The 17,543-nt window shown below is 43.0% G+C and overlaps 1 protein-coding gene across 1 annotated transcript in view; it reads right to left on the bottom strand.

The window, feature by feature from the left end:
- Positions 1–17,243, bottom strand: part of FHL2 (four and a half LIM domains 2) — a 45,545-nt gene extending 28,302 nt beyond the window's left edge. Inside the window, exon 1 of the mRNA XM_010081277.1 lies at positions 17,210–17,243. The gene's annotated coding sequence lies outside the window, so the exon portion shown is untranslated. The remainder of the gene's footprint in view (positions 1–17,209) is intronic.
- Between the last annotated feature and the right edge of the window lie 300 nt (positions 17,244–17,543).

Here is a 17,543-nt window from a genome sequence, read left to right as displayed (position 1 = left end):
TCTTCCGATTTCAGCTCTGCAGTCAGTGTTGTGTGGAAAGAGGCTGCTGCCTTCCCCAGCCTAGTGAAACCCCTCTCTATCATTTTACCATATAAGGAGACAAAAGCATCGGAGACACTCATTCTTTTAGGCGCTCTGCAGCTGGCATTCGACACTTTCTCTAGTCCAAGGGTGTCGATACTTCCCCCTCCTAAACATCTTGTCTTTCTTGGCCTCCTTCCTAAAATAAGGCTCCCCCCTCCCCTCCTCCAGTCTTTGTTTCTCTAAACCCCTGATGCTTATTAATAATGCAGCTTTGCTCGGTCCAAGGGATTGTGCTTTACAGAAGGAAAGGTTTTACCGCAGCTCAAACCCAAACATTTGTAAGGCTCTTCACCTGCCTGAGAGAATAAAGTATTTGGTTAAAATTGGTAGGAGGCTTTATTCACTTTGGCTGTTTTGCCTGCTGAGATGTAGTGCCTTGCCCAGAGAAGAGTGAAACAAGTGGTCTCCTTCTTCATGGAGAGGTGCACATTTTTCTGAGGACCATGTGTGCAGGTATTTCTTTACAAGTGTTAGAAACATCCTTGTTTCTCTCCACCTTTCTTTCTTTCCATGCTCCCCCATAGTGAGCAGGAAAAAGAAGTGGGGGAAATTAATGAAACAACTTCGCCCTCCTTGTGTAAGAGAAAGCTAAAGGAATAGATTGTCTCAGCACATTCTCAGGACCCAGCAGAAAATCCTGCCAGTGGGCACGTATTAAAGAGAAGGGGGGAACCATTAATCCTCCTCTAACCAGGAACTAATTTTTCTGCTATAAAATCCAATTTCATCTATCAGCTGTTCTAGCAGAAACACATTCTGTTAATCAAAACAGTGAGGGTCCTGGGAAACGTCCCAGAGGGAAGAATTTGGATCAGAAGCACACGGAAGAAGTCTGCTCCACTGCCCTCTGAGGGGCAGGGTGGGGAGGCAACCCAGGGAAATACTTCAGTAATGACTGGGGCTTGCCAAAGGGAGGTGCTTTAACTTGAATGCTTTCAACCTTAAGAGAAACCAGGAGGATAAACATGTAAAGCCCATTAGCCTGAGAAAGTGCTGCTGTTGTTTTGCATCCAGATGATGCAAAGTAGTCCAATGTTCTTTTGCATTGGACACTGGGTGGTGGTGTTTGGGCAATGGTGCAGGTGTGCATATGGGTTGACTAAGAGTTTCTCCTGCAAAACAAATATATGCCAGAACCCTCACTTGTACATACAGGCCTCTTGTGCACCCTACTTAACATGGTAGTCAGATTTGGAATGGGGATGAAATGTGTTGGTCAGTCTCAGAGCTACTCAAAATCTACAAAGGCACAGACAGAATAAAATGGTGGGCAGGGGCTATTCCTAGTTCTTCTATCAGGAGAAAAACCTTCTTTACAGATGTGAATTATTTTGATGACCAGAAATGTCCATGGGTCAGTCTGTCTGTTGCTGCAACCTTTGCAATTGCAATTTCAAAACACAGGCACTGTGCCCTGGAGGACTGGCGGTGGAGGTATGGGATTAAGGAGTTTGATTCTATGGCAATTAAAGCTTATTTAAATCAAAGCTGCTGGACTGCCCAGCCACATGTCCTTGGCTTCTCCCTTGCATTAGCACTGGCACTGGAAGATGAGTTAAACCAGACCATGGTTTAATTTTCTATGAGCGCTTGAGAGATCATGAAGCTGCACCTGTGTCTTGGGAGACCTGCTGGTTGGGTTTCCAGCTCCATCACTGGCTTGCTGGATGCCCTTGAACAGGACATTGCATCTTTCTATTCTTTAGTTTCACTGTCTGTAAATATAGAGCTCAGGACAGCCAAACTCTCATGTGTGTTGTTAACAAATTTACAAAGGACTAGTTAGTGCAGAATAATAAGAACAATAACAATAATTTAATGAGTTTAAGTAAATAATAACAATTAGTAGTAGTATTTCTTTTAGATTAAACTATTGCACAGTGACAACTATAATCATTAATTTCCATCTTAGTTACGGTTCTTATCTCGGCTCTGATTTAGAAATGCATGTAAAGAAGAAAATGGGCTTTGCAGGTGATTAGATTTGGGCTATTTGAGTCAATTTATTTCCAAACCTTTCTAAAACAAATATTCCAAACATGGTATTTGATTTTTTTTCAATTATTTCCATAGTATTTTTATTTCCCTATCTGTCTATTGACAGCCCCTGCAGCAACTCTGCCAGAGATTTTTTGATGTGACCTGCTGGAATACAATACAAATGTTTTCCACAATTACAAGTTAAAACATGTATTGGCTCCAGCTGAAATGGTTTAGTTTAACTGTTGCAGGTCATGGGCTCACATTAGGAAGATAAGATCATTTTTGTCCTATTTAATCTGACATCTCTGACTCCTTGAAGGCAGAAGAGCCTCTGCCAATCTATGACAATGATCTGTAGGGTTGTGGGCTCACTATGGGACCTGATGCTCAGAAGCCACATCCAGACTGCATGGAGCTGTTAAAGGGATGAAGAAGAGTTACCGGGCAGCTCTGTCCCTCGTCCCGTGATGTGGTGTATGCACTCCATCAAACACTACTAGGAAAGGCAGGAGGAACCTCTGACTTCTTATCCTCCTCCAGTAGGTCCACCCCTGCTTACATCATCTTTTTATCTGGCAAGTAAATATTCATCAGTGATTGGCACAACCCCACCCTCCACACCATCTTTCCCACCCACATCAAATCCACTGCAGGGGGTTGGGTGGCAGAAAACCAAATTTCCTTAATTGTCAGGGAGATGGGGAGGGAAGGGCAGGGACTTTTTTTCACTGTCAAATTTGGTAATTTGATGTTCAAGTGACCCCCTTTCTTTTTTTTTTTTTTTTTTTTTTTTTCCCCCACTTAGTTGGTTCTCTGATTAATCCAGCACAGATCGGCCACCTTCAAGGCTTTGGAGAAGACAATTCAATTAAAACAGTGGACAATATTTCTAATAGAGTGCTTAAATTTAAGGTTGAAAATACAAGTACTATTCAGTGCCATCCAGTGGTTTAGAAACATACCTTATCGCTTATATATTCCTCATATATGTAGCACTTATGTGACATATATTTCTTCTTCTTCAGTGGCCTGTTGTGCTTTAACAGGTTTAATTCTGTGTGGAGAGGGCCATACCTCACATATGGAAAACAAGATGGAAAAGGTATCATTTCCATTGCGGGATTTCTCAGTGATTTTACCAATCCTCCAGAAATTTCACTTCAGCAACTGGGTTGATGTGGGAATAACTACTATTTCAGCACTTATCTCCTTTTCTGGCTGAAAAGAATGAACAAAGAAAAATAGTGGAAAGAGGCAGCTGTAAGTGGAATGTTTCTATTTCCCCCAGTATGCGTCACTGAGAAATTTAATGTCTCCGAGAGGGCAGGGGAGATGGAAAGCACAATTCTAGGTTTGAGAACGGCTAAGCTACTGACTGATTCCTTCCACCAGAAATTTATCTTGGAAACTGTTAAGTTACTTTATCAAATTCAGCAAATCCCCTTCTGATGCTGGAACCTGTGTAACACAAACTTCCATTGAATATGAGGTGGTGCATTTAGGAGAGCTGCTATTTTTGTCACTTCTGCTTAAGAGGTGGTATAGACTGCCGCAGACTTTGCATTTTAGTTCATTAAACCTCAAATAACAGCCAGGCAATATTAAATCTTTCTGAAATTTCATTCTTATAAGATGTTCTCAGACACGTAGTTTTCCCCAAGCATACGAGGAGCGTGCAAAAGGTATATAGATTTTTTTAGTGTATAATTTCTCTTCCCATTCAGTCTCCCAGTCACAAGGCTTTCTGCAACATTCTGATCTTTCCTTCCCCTAGGTAACTAGATGCTCAAGTAGAAATACTCACCAGTGTTTCACAGACTTTGATGAAGGAATTATGGATACCTTTGGACAATCCATTAAAACTCCTGCAGCCAAGGCAGATAGAAAACTTTACATGAAATGAAAATCTGTCTGCTTTGGGTTGATGCAAGACTTGTTTTATTTTTGGGAGGATGTTTAGCTTAAATCAATGGGAAAAGTTTAGTGTTTTAGAAACTCCAGTCTAATCTGGAAAAAATAACGTTTCCATGTTTACTTTCTTAATGTGTTTGAATAGTTTTCACATACAGTATTTAACAATTTTTTCCAGTGAATTTAGAGAAAGATGCCATGGCTCAGTAGCACTGAAGAACTTTGGGTTTTGTATAGGAAAAAATATCTTCAAAAGGATAATATATTGTTATGTGATAAGATGGATGATATTGACTGAAATTCAAGGGTGTTTCTGTGATAGCATGGTCTGGGATGGAGCTGAAAGCAGTTTTGACAATTATGGACAGTTTGGGCAAAGATTTTGTTCAGTTTTTAAAGTTAGTCAGGACCTCCTTTTCTAGGCAGTTAGCCCAGTTTCATTCAGAGAAATCTATCTCCTGAAAAAGATGTCTTAAAGTGCATGTGGCAGTGTGACACTGGTCGAAATGTAGTCTGCTGCTGTCTATGTAATTCCATCTATGCCCCTTTCTCCATGGACAATTGAGGTGTAGAGATGGTTTGCAACGGATGACACAGGTGGAAAGACAGCTATGTCCCTGCTGCTGGAATTTCCTCTATCTCTGTTATAGTGACAAACAGCTCTTGACACTGATGAGTGCTGGGGCGTGAACGGAGGGGACCACAAGGGTATTGGCTCTTGAGGAAGGAGGGTACAGAGCACACCAGAGGAAGCTTCAAGGAGAAAGCCAGGGTTTTAAGGAACTTGTATTTGCTAAGGAAAATCCCTCTTGGTGATGGCTGAGTTTTCAACAGCTTGGAAAGCTGAGGCATCATGTTACAGGACTGACAGGTTCATCACTGGAAAAGCAGCATCGTCAGAAGAGCCATCCAAGGTCCTCATGGATTAAAAGAAGACATAAGAGAAGCTGGTCAAACGTTTCCCCAAGGAGCAGGAGTCTGCAGTCTGTGGGCCAGCCACCCTGAAGAGCCGTGACCAGGTGAAGAAGAAATGATGAAGAGTTCTAATGAAGTGAGTGGAAGGCAACAATTCTTGCTGTTGAGTATAGTTTTTTTCCTACCATTCTTTCTCTTTTAGTTTTTCCCTCCCTAGAGAATGAATGTTGTCTCTACTTTTAAGGAAGCCAGACTGAAACATTTTGGTCTTTGTCATCCTCACACATCTTTGGACCCTAAGCAATCCCTAAACCCTCCAAATCCATAGCTTGTTCCTCTGTAACCAGGGATAGGGAGCCTGGTGGCATGTTGTTGGAAGTGCTTTGGGATTCAGAGACAACCTCTGACAAGAGGTGAGTGGTCTTCAGAAATTATGACTCTGAATGGTGACAGTGCAGAGACCTACGTGGAGGAGCTGTTGCTTTTTTATCTTCCTCTGGATTCAGCTTTGACTCCTGTGTGAGGCCCTGAGTATGACAGATGGGAAGAAGCTTTTGGGGGTGGGTGGAACCTGGGATGTCAAATTACTATAGAGTTTATAGTAATTGTTGGTCTTCTGAATTGGCAAATACTACCCCTTAATTTAGGATTTATTCATTTTAGTATAATCATGATTTACGGTTCCCTGTTTCAGACATGTGAAACAAGCACACTGTGATTGTTCCAAAAAACTGATTGTTCCAAAAAAATAATTTTTCTGTGTTTTTGATAGCACAAGAGACACGCAATTCTGTGCAGAATAGCTCACATACCTAGTATTCCCCACAATGTTCCCACCATGATCCGGTGTTTTTAGACAAAGTCTCCTTTCCAAATTCCTCCCTCTTTCACTTCTCCACTGCTCATGGCTTCTTCTCCAAAACCTTACTTCTGTGTGAATAACTTCCTTCTGCTTCCCTTGACACTTTTTTCTGCCTGCATCCCTTACATCTTTTGTGACCCTCTAGAAATAGCCAACAGCAATGTTTCTAACTGCCGTTTCCCCTTATCAGCCAGCCAGAGGCCCTGGGAGCTTCTGAGTGAAGAGGGGTTTGTAAAACTGAGCTGCTGGCAGACACGTCAAGAACTTATCTAACTCATTCCCAAGGCAGGAGTGACAACATATAACTCAGTCCTGGCAGATCTTTGTCTAAGCTGCCCTTATGGATTAACGTTATGACTCCAATCTCCAAAGTCAAATGAGCCTAAGTTTTGTCAGTCCAACACAAATGTCAGAAAGAAAGAAAAAGACATCCACACTAGATTTTTCAGTCTGACACTCATGCCTGTAAAGGTAGTGTCAGGCACAACCTGTAACTTGTAGGTATTCAGATCATGCCATAGGAATATGAGAAGAGTTGAACAGAAGGGTTCCTCCAACTAGTTGTCCTGTTCTTGGCGGCTAAGAAGTGACTTGGGAAGAAAGTGAGACTAGCCTGCAAATATATCTCCTCATAATACTCTTCCAGCCTCCAATAGCTTTTGGCCAAGGGATTTCTCAACCTGGAGAAAGTATCCATACTAAATATTACTTCCACGAACTTGCACAGTTTCCTCCTGATCCCGTGAAAGGAAATTCCGTTTCCTGTAACAGGTAGCTCTACTCTGTGTTGTTTAAGAACTATCTCTTTCTGTTCATTTTACCTACTAGCTTCATCTGATGCCTCCTAGGTCTTACATTTGGAGATATAATGAGCAACTGGTTTTTATTCACACTTTCCAAGCTACTCATGTCTTTGTCGATCATTATCATATCTCCCCTCAGCGATCTCTGTCCTGTGCTGGAGAGTCCCAGCCTACCTGGTCTCTCTGTATGAAAGCTACTCCCTGTGTTTTATCATCCTTCCCAAAACTTTTTCCAATATAACAACATACTTTTTTCAGATTAAGTGTCCAGAACTTCAACGTTCCATTTGCTCTTTGGCTGTTTTTGAGCACTGTGCAGGTTTTTTTTTTTTTTTTTGTAAACCTATATAACCCCCAAATTTCACACCCAGGTCAGCTCAGAACCATTACTCTACAGATAAAGCTACATTTTCCCCATGTGCACAGCTTTATGCTTATGTACATTCAGTTTAAGATGCTGTTCCAGTGCCCACTCATTCTATTGCCCAAGATCCTTCTGTTTCTTAGTCTTGGTAGAATTTCCACTATTGATCTCCTATTAATCTCTTTTTACTGTAAGAACTGCGTTTCTGTCTTTCAACCAATTTTATGCAATACATGCAAAGATCTTCCCTCTTATCCTGTGGGTGCTCAGGTGTTTTTAAGGGTATTTGGTGAGGGCCTTTGTTGAATACATAGAAAAGTACAAATAAGCAGATGCTGTCAACCAAAGATCTCCTGTATCTGCATGCTTCTTATCATCTTACTGGAACCTGATGGATTTGTAGAGAACGATTTTTCTTTACAAACCTGTATTGAATTTCTCCCAATGTATCATATTTATCCATTTTCTCTGCCTTGCATAGTAATTTCTACTAAATTTTTCCAATTTACCAGGCTCTAATTCCCACAGTTTCTGTTAGAACCATTTATAAAGGCTGGCACTATATTAGCTACTTTCAGGTGTTCAGTTCTAAGCCTGTTTTTAATAAGAGGCCATGCACTATTATTATTTCAGATAATTCATCCCTGAGTCCCTTTAGATCTCCTAGGTGAACACCATCTGGTTCTAACATTTTCTTCCTATTCATTTTGTTTATTTGTTCCATACCTCTTCTACAGACACTTCAGCTTGAAATAGATCCTCTGATGATTCCCAGAAGGAAGTGTTCTGCTGCGGGAAGCTCTCCAAGTTCCTCACAGTGAATGCAGGAGCAAAAAAGAATCATTTAGCTTTTTCTATTACAGCCATCTCTTCCCTGAGGACTCTTTTTGTACCCTGGTTATCTATTGGCCCTATCATTCCTCAAACTGTTCAACTTCCCCAGTATTCAAAAGAAGCATACAGTCGCAAATCACTTCCCAGATTACTTCAGACTCCTAATATCTTGATGTAAGTAAAACCAGTTGTCCTCTCTGATCTGAATATGACTGGGGACATCCTGTTTGCAGAAAGATCCTTCTGTATGGCAACAGTTATTTTTCTGCTCAACCACAATTTGTATATACTATAGATAAATTGAGAGGGTCTGAGACATAGGCTCAGACATATATTATGATTGAAGTTGTGAGCTTAGATATTGCACTTTGAAGTAGAGTCCTTACTGTTGATCCTCTTAGGCCTCTGCTTACTTTGAACTCTATAAGTGCTCAGGCCCTTTAAATAATAGGATTAAAGTAATCATTTAGTTGCTGATGTGAATTTCATGTCTAACACTTCACATAGAGTTGGAAAAATATACCATCCATTGTCAGCCTGATAGATATATGGACTGTGTTTGTCCCTGTAAAGTTTATATTCACATGGATGTCTAGTGGAGTTGCTGTCTTTACATGAAAGAAATTCGAGTGTTCTGAGTAAAACGAAATAAAAGCTTGTAACAATGGCTTGTCATGAAGAGAATGTGTCTCATGCTGGAAGATAAGTAATTTTTTTTAATCAATAGAGAGGAGCCAGAAATCACATTGTGAAGCAGCACTAGTCCTTTCGTTTATCCCTAACGGCTAACCACAAAGTCTAGTGAGTCGTTGCTGGGTTGCTACAAAAGAAATGCCTTACACAACTGAGCACTGCCTGCCTGGTTGGATGCTCCCCGAAGAGATGGTCCACAGTGATGCTGACTCTTCCTTATATCCAGAAGGATTTCTGGGAATCCAGATTCCTCATTTGCAAGGAAGAGTTCCTAATATTTGGAGGTCCAGAAAAAAATGTGGGGAAGGGGCTGGCTTGTCTGGCAGCAGACACAGCACTGACAGGCAGCAGAAACTTCACTTGTAGGAGAGGGCAGAGGTAGACCTGGGAGGAAGGCAGGCTGCTTTGCTTGGCTGCCCACAGCTCTTCTACAGCCATGTCCATGCTGCTTCTCCTGTGGGCTTTCTATGTGAGCATGCCTTGGACCCAGAGTTGTCTGCTCCTTCTTCCAGTAAGCTGCATATCCACCCTACATTTGTGTCTGTAAGCACAGAGGGACGAGGCAGAAAGGAGACATGGCTGTAGGGCAGGTATTCAGGCTGAGAGTCTAGTCACAAATCCTCTCCCAGCAGCCAGGAACCCTAACCTGTTCCAGGCACGATGAGCTGGAGGTGCCCATGCCCTTCACATGCTAGGTCTCTGCTAATTCAGCTGCTCTTATTCAACAAATGAGGAAACGACTACGAAAAGCAGTCAACCGGGAGGAGTGGCAGACTCCAGTAGGAAGCAATGATAACAGGATGAGGAATGGCTAAGGGCAAAGGGAAGACCATGCATGGACCCAAATGATCCCCAGCGTGTAAGCTGGATGCTTCTGCTCGTGGTGGTTGGAGAAGGTGGTCCAGGCACACCACCCCTGCATGTGCGTTTTGCCACTGGAAACAAAGCGAGGGCTGCTGAGAAGAAAAGGATGGATGAACAAACTGCCCTTGCATACTGCAACCTCCTTGCAACCTCCTTGTGCCAACAACAGGGAGATCTTCTCAGGGTGACCCCATCGCCCATTCATCTGGCCCATCTGCCTTCACTGCCTGCATCTACACCAGTAGCTTGTGTTGGCCCAACCACAGCAGAGAATGGTCCACACTGTTCACCTGTGAGTGCAGCCCCTGCTCTGGTTGAGCCCAAAGCCCCCATTGCTCTCCCAGGGGGTCTCTGGCATGGCCCAAGGGCTGGCCTGCTCAAAGGACTGCTCCTAACAGGAGGGTGGATGTGTCCACCTCGTTTTGCCTGGTAAGACAGTATAACAGTGTGGACATCAGCTGTGCCAGTGCTAGTTAGCCTCAGGGACAGTATTTTGTTTTAAAGCAAAATGTTTCTAACTGAGATAAAACTAGCTAACAGAGAAACATGACAGTAAATAATATCTACTTATTTTCCACAAGGATGCCCCTAGAAAACCTCTTCCTGAGATTTCTATGGTTTGGCTGATGTAGTCTGTTCCTCTATCTCATGCACTATCTATTTCTCAGGGTCAGGAGAAAGCCTTTTTTGTCCCACTCTAGTCCCTCTTTCTTGAATCCTTTGATGCTTGTAGTTCTGTGGTCCCTTGGTCTTCAGACCTGGTGGAGCACGGATGTAAGATCCTTGAAACAGACAGTTTTGCTGGTTGTTTTTCAACTGTGTGCTGGGGTGCCAACATCTGCAGCCACTGTCTTCCTCACTTCTGTCTGCCTAAAGATCTTCTTAAGCAGAACAATATGTCTTTTTACTGTGCACATCATATACTGTGTTTGTGTAATCAAGGCCATATAATTACACCCTTTGCTTAGCAGCCAGTATTACACAGCAACAAATAATTGTATCCTAAGATGGTATTTGCACTAATAAATCTAGATCCTCTTTAGGTTATGAATCCTTAAGTTACTGAACTGCAAGACTTAAGTAAGATGATACTACAAATAACACCATGGCTTTATTTAAGGTTGTGGTCTACAAAGAAATGTGAATATAATTACCATGAAGCTCAGAAATGCTGCTGGCCTGGAGGTCTCAGAGTAAAACTCTTACTGAATTTGATGAGATGTAGGGTCAAACAGTACAAATGAATGACCTTGGTATCAGTCCTGATAAGAAGTTCAATTGGCTTTTGTATTAGGTTATTTATAATCGAATATTTTCCCCTTGATTGCCTAACTTGCAAAATTCCATAGGCACCTTTCATTAGTAGTGAAAGTTCTGTTCTTTTTCTTATTTTAAATGGTCACTCTAAAATGAGACACACCCGTATCCTAGCTTGCTGATTGTCATTGTTATCACAGTCACACAGATGTTCAGAAGCAGTTCAGTAAAAATAATTAGGAATACAAGTCTAACTCATAACATCAGATCAGGGAAGCACCAATCTCTTCTTTCCATTCAAGATTTCTACAAAAGACTGTTTAACATTTTGTTATGGTTTTGTGTGGGGGGTTTTGTCTGGTAGCAGGGAGGGGTCACAGCGATGGCTCCTGTAAAGTACTCTTAACGATTCACCCCCTCCCCCCAGCTCCAAGCGTTTGGTAACCGGGAGGGGGAGTGGGTGAAGGGGTATCAGCGATCTAGCCCTTGTGTAAGAAACTGCTGGAAGTTTCCCCAGCTTCAGGCTGGACCCACCCAAGGCCAGGGCTGAGCCAATCGGCGCCTCTGCAAATAACAGATTTAAGAGGGGGCACGGAACAATGGTTTTGGTGTGGCCCCGGGCAGGGCACAGCTCGGGTGGGCCGGTCTGGCCATCCAGCCGCCTGCTCGGCTTCTGTGAACTGACCTGCCGCCGCCCACGCCTGGGAGTCCATTTTCCTGGGAGCCAATGAAGACCTGTGGCGGAGAAGAGGAGCAATATTTTTGATATGAAAGGATCACACGACACTCCAGTCAGAGAAGGAGAGAGAGAGCAAGAAGGAGAGAGAGCGCTTCTCCGCCATTTCCCCTGAGGTGTAGCCATGGAGGACCCTACGTTGGTAAGCCCACACTGGAGCCGGGCAGTTGTCAGGGGACTGTAGCCCCATTTGGAAAGGACTCACTCCAGAGAAGTTCTGGAGAAGGACTCTCAACGTGAGAAAATGGACTCCACGTGGCAGCCGGGAAAAGACTCTGAGGAGGAAAGAGCGGTGGACTGACTGCACCCCCCGTTCCCTGCTCCCCTGCGCTGCTGAGGGGGAGAAGGTACAGAACAAAGCCTTTGGGCTTTGGGAAGGAGGGAGGGTTGGGGGAGAAGTGCCTTTTTAAGATGTGGTTTCTCTCTCTCAGTATGTTGCTTCTTGTTGTAAATAGTTAATAAATTCAGTTGTTTTCTTGTTCTTCCCAAGTCGTGTCGGTTTCTTGCCCGTGACCCTAAGTGGTGCGTGAGACCCTCCCTGTCCCTGCCTCAGCCCACCAGGTGTTTAGCAAACACTGTCCCCGTGGCTTTATAAACCACGACACATTTCCACTGCAATCTCCAATTTTTCAGAGACCTTCACCTTTGCACAAAAAAGTGCATTGATTGGATTGAAACTTTTTGAGGTAATTTGGCTGAAAAGACTATTGCCATCATGAATTTTTAAATAGGTTTGTGTCATTTTCTCCCTGCAGATGAGCATGGATGGTCTAGAAAACCATCACCATTCAGTTCCTCCTCCTAAGCTTCTACGCTCTTTCATAACCCTTCATTCCTGAAGAAACTCTTTCGCACCCGTTTGTTTTGAGAGGCAAAGTAATTTCCACAGACTACTGCTCTCTGTTACAGCCCCACCAAGCAAGGAAAAATACCTCAGAAACTATTTCCACTTCCTACATGGGCCTGTGTTTCCACCAGCAGCACTTCCCATTCATCTGACATGCTCCTTCTGTGCTCTAGCTTCTGCTTTACACCTGGAAGCAGCCTTTTAAGAGTTCCTACAGCACCAGGATATCCCTGGTTCACCTCATGAATCTCCAGAGAATGCCCCAGAGCACATCAATATACAGGAAAACCAATACAAGAGGTAAAAATGACCAAGGAGAAAGATGAGAAGTAAGCACGACCCAGTTCTTATTACAGAGAATTGACATTACTAAAGCACTCTTGTTCATAAAAGTTGGAGGGAGCGTACAATTTGCAGGTAGTAGTCAGGGACTTGTTGTAACACAGTCTGTTCCTCCATCAACAAAATTCATTACAAATAACCTATAGGGGCATCCATCTCACCTTATTTTAACTGACCAAGTGTTAGCTGATCCAAAGAAGCCTTTCATGATCCCACTAGGGTGGGTGGAGAAAGAGGCACTTGCGAGGTGTGGTTCATTAGACACCTACTGAGGATGAAATGAACTGCCCTAGAGATGTGCTTTTCTTTCCACATTGAAACTAGAGGGAATCCCGCTGTCTAGTTCAGACAGACACCTGACCTTGGATAGCTGAAGCGGGGCAGATGTGTCCAGGCAGAATACACACACCAAAGCTGGACACAGTGTCCCACATGTTGGCTAGAGGATTTTTAAGGCAGATGAAAGGAAGAAAGGGGAGAGTCTCTCTCCAAGACCTATTTCTTGGAGCCTTGGGTCACTGAAGCCCTGAGCTGGGTCTCACAGCCACACTCTGCACTTGAGTTGCCCTCAGATCTGTCCCTTACTTATTCCTGGATTCTGAAAAAGTGCTACTTTTCTCCCCTAAAATGATGTGCCATGCTATACAGCGTTGTCACGTCTCTCTCTTTGTATTTTAAGCAGTATCCTAACCCCCTGAGTGTCCTGCTGCCTTCTGCACCCAGCAGTGGAGGCTGTGGGGCGTGTGTCGCAGTCAATGGACTTCATGCATAGGAAATTAGGATACTCAGCATTTCAAAAATGGGCTAAAGAACAGAATAATAGGCTTCTGTGTGGTGGCATCTGTGGATTGTAGGTGTACCTGTTTTCATATGGTAATCTCTAGGCAAGCCGAACTTTGCTCCCCTGGCTGCAGACTACCAAAAAGGAGCACTAGTCAGTGTCACCTACTTCCCTCCAGCAGAAAGCATGCAAATTTCTAGTGAGACTTTGGTGAAAATCTGTTAAGCTTGACAAGGGAATATGCTGATCTGAAAGCCTACTGGCTTTGTTTATGAAGTATGTGAAGCAATTTCTCTCCCCACTTCTGTGCCCGTTCTACTCCCATGGTAATGTGATTCGATAGTTACTTATTTTCCTTTTTTGAAGGAATTTTCCTCTCATTTGTTGCAATACAGAAGTTTCACAGAGACAGCAGGAAAAAAAATTATAAAAGGGAACATGTACAACTGGCTTTACACAAAATGTTACTGAAAATATAAAGTTAAATTGGGGGAAAACATTTTTTTCTTCTACCTCTTTCAGTTTCACTACTTCTTCGTGGCATATGTAACAGTAGCCAGTAAATCAACCTGCAGCAAAAACATTTGGGGTTTTATGAACTTGATGGATCCCTTTAAAAAGTGTATGGTAGTGCTCCTTCCATGTTTGTGTCAGAACGAGCTGAGCAAAACCAGGCAGAACTGCTTTCAGAAAAACTAGAACTCTGTGTAATATGAACTATGCTTCTCAAAGCTAATCACTGTTAGACGACGAACATTGTTGAAACAGCCTGAGATTTATCAGCATGAAACTCTACTCACTGTGATGTAAAGCCAAAGATAAAATATTGCAGCCAGTAATAATTCATTGCACTGAAAAACAACTGTGTCAGAGTGCCTGTGGTCTGGTTAGACAATACACAGCTACAAAACCTGAAAATTGGTAAGGAAAAATGTGAAAATGCTTTGCTGGGGCAAACGTGTGCAAGTTTGTCACTATAAAAATTAGAAGAAAAAGGAGGAGATCCGAGCTTTGCTAAAATCAGTAGATGTTTCTGTGAAAACTCCCATTGATTTAAGTGGGACCAGGATTTCACCCCCAAGTAAGTCTTCGCATTCCCTTCCTTCTCTGGTTTTCTTCCTTGTAAAATGTCCTTTTACATTTTCTGTATTAAAGAAGTGTTTGAATGAGTCTGCCCCCTCCCAGCCTCTTGCCAGCTGCAATCAAAGGTCTGCCTTGTTCTGATGGCTTGCTGTTTGGAAGGGAAAAAGTAAAGTTATTCATCCATTAATCATATTTTCAAATGCTAGGTAAGAACAAAGTATTATTGTTGGAAAGACTGCCTTTAGAACGGGTTCACTTTGGGAACAAGCTTTGTGTCTTTTTGTTTTATTTCACTTTTAAATTCAAATCCAGTGAAAAATCACAGTATTAGTATGTATGTTCCTGCACTTTTTTTCAAGCTAAAGATCTTTGGCCAACATATTTAAAAAAAACCCAACCCTAATGTTTTGCTGCACATGATTGGAGTGCTGCTTCTGCTTCTTGTTTTTAAGAGGGAGTAATGTCAATATACCAGTGCTGATGCTTTAACACTAAGTGCCCAACCAGAATGATTTTGTTGTTTTTTTTTGTTTTAGCCTGAGGCTTGGATGATAGACAAAGAATTTGAGGACATGAGAAAGCTTCTAGTATGGGAGAAGTGAGACTACTCTATAAAAAAGTATTAGTTTTGTACATGATTTATTTATTGCACAATCTACTGTGGAGGCACATCAGCTTATCTTGTGATAGCAAGATCTTGGAACAAAAGAGACCAAGTGGAGCAGTGGGTCTGGCTATGGTGGCCCATTAAGAATCAACTTTGTGCTCTCTGGTGGGAGGCGCTATCTTTGGGCTCCAGCCAACTTATGAAACTCATCTCATCAGTGCTGGGGAGAAAAAGATTGGAGCTCTGTGCAGATCTGAACAGAGCAGACCACAGTCTAGTGGTGAGACTATTTCTATTGAAGAACAGAGGGATGTGCAGAGGCACCGTCTGCGATTAAGCCTTCCAAGGCATCCACGCAAGGACAGTAAGCCTTGAGATAAGATATGCATGTGTGCAGACGACTTGGTATTTTACATTCCTTTTTTCTTCTGCTTAAGTTATGTGCTGTTCTTCACATAAAATGTGAAGCAAGCTTGTTCCTAAGCATGCTGTCTAGACACTATCTACACTTACAGTCATGGGCCCCTGCCAGCTTAAGCCTGGAGAGCTCAGCCAGACAAGACATGTTAACTGAGGACGTCCACCACAGGAGTGGGTCCCCATTCCAGGTGAGGTTGAACATGTAGGGGCACCCTCAGAGGCTGTGTCTACACTCTTAAATCGAATATGACCACAGGATGCTCCCAGGCACTGAGACTCAGTTCACCGTGCTGGTCAGTTTTAAAGATGCGGGCTAGGGCTCTTCCACCCAGGCATGGCTTGGGAGCAAACCTTGTCTCTAGGACATGTTTTGGATATGGTCACTTGGTTTCAGAGGCCAGCAGTGTTTAATGGCCTAGGCATGGCCCCAGGGCCACATCTCCAGAGGGAGCCTTGCGGGGCATATCACATGTATTGCCATGACAGAGCTCAAGAGTCAGCCCTGGGACCAGACCCAGCTTCTCCACGTCCACCCGCCCAATCTGCACCTGACGTAAAACTCACCTCCCAGCTAAAGTCAGTGGATCTCCAACAGCTTTGGACCAACTAAGGACCTACCCTTTTGTTTTTTAAGTCTTCACTTAGGGACTGAACCCAATCCCAAATGCTTTGAAGTGGGCTTACCATTCCTACAAGCCTTGGGTTTGGATCAGGTCTAAGGAGTCCAGCTCCCCAGGGGTGCCAGGGACCCACGATCCTGTCAAAGCCCATGGAGCAATGGTTGCTCAGCATTTTGAAAAAAAAGCCTTCTTTCATTTAATCTCCTAAGTAATGGAACAGTAAACAAACTCTGGTGCAAAATTTGATAGCTTTAGTTCTCAGGCTAACAGCAAATTAGTATTTCTTACCTTTGTGTCACACTTTGTGATCCCTGGATTAAAAAGCATGTCATTATAAGAATGTTTATATTAAAAATGCGTGTGTATATGCATCCAAACAAATGTACACACATGCACAAACAATCTTATTTTTCCAAAGAAGTTTTCTTTTACTGGCTTCATTTGAAAATTAATGCTCTCATGAGATGAGGTTAAAAGTAACAATAGGCTGATAATTGGCATTTGGCAGTTATTGCTAATGCTATTTTACAAGCTGGTTCTGACGAATTCCTGCTTTGACACCCAGTTATGTTTTAGTGCTTCACTTTCTTTTCCCTTTCCCCACAGCTGCTGTAATCCATAACAAGTAATTGTTTAAACATTAAATCAGCAAGCATCGCCTGTAATTTGCCTTTCTTTCTTTCATGGCCATTAGGAAATAGTCTGAAAGAGGGGGAAAAAAGTAAAATGTTCCTTCTGTCCTCTTTTTTTTCCACTCTCTATTCATTTTCCAAATATTCACCAGAAAGAAGGAAATGCTGATAGAGGAAAAAAAAACAACCAACCTAATCAAAAGCCTTCTGCCTAAATTCATTCAGTTTGCTATTCAAACCAGGAGAGTGTCTATAGTTAGACATGGCTGTGTTCCTTGAGAACATTAAAACATGACAGTGTATTATTAGTGCAGAAACTAAAGAGCAGCTGTTAGTTAGCACCTGGTTCCCAACAGCAGACTGGAAACACAAAGAGAGACGCTCTGTATGTGCCCTGGCAGCAAGAAGGGAACAAACATCTTAAAATCCACTCTTCCCCTAAGAAACAAGCGCTCCCCTCAGGATGTCTACACAAAGCCCTGAGAAATTGCCAGCCCCCTTTGCAAAGGGAAAGTGAAAAGGAGAAAAGGGCCCAAAGGACAGTGAAAACCAAAACAAGGCACTGTCTTACCTTGCTGCAGCTTGGAGCTGCCTCTGCCTGTGAGTCTGCGAACGAGAGAGGACGAGGACAGACTCACTGCTTTATGGGATTGCCCAGACTATGTGTTTAGTAATTAGACAGTTAGGCATTTGTGCTTCAGATGAGCTATAAATATAATATCTCCAGAGCACCAGCCATCAGCAGGAGATAAGGACCGTAACACCTCCATGCTACCAGCCTTTTAAGGCATCACAGCCTGAGCAGCACGAGGCTCCGGATGGAAAGGGCTGCCGTGCTTCTCAGAAGCCCCAGCCTTTCGCTCTGCTCGAGTGTTTGAAAGTGCCTGATCTTAAAATACACTCAC

The sequence above is a fragment of the Pterocles gutturalis genome, unplaced genomic scaffold (genome assembly GCF_000699245.1).
Source record: "Pterocles gutturalis isolate BGI_N339 unplaced genomic scaffold, ASM69924v1 scaffold12129, whole genome shotgun sequence".
NCBI lineage: Eukaryota > Metazoa > Chordata > Aves > Pterocliformes > Pteroclidae > Pterocles > Pterocles gutturalis.
Note: the sequence above shows the minus strand (reverse complement) of the source record. Positions and strands in the feature narration are given on the sequence as shown.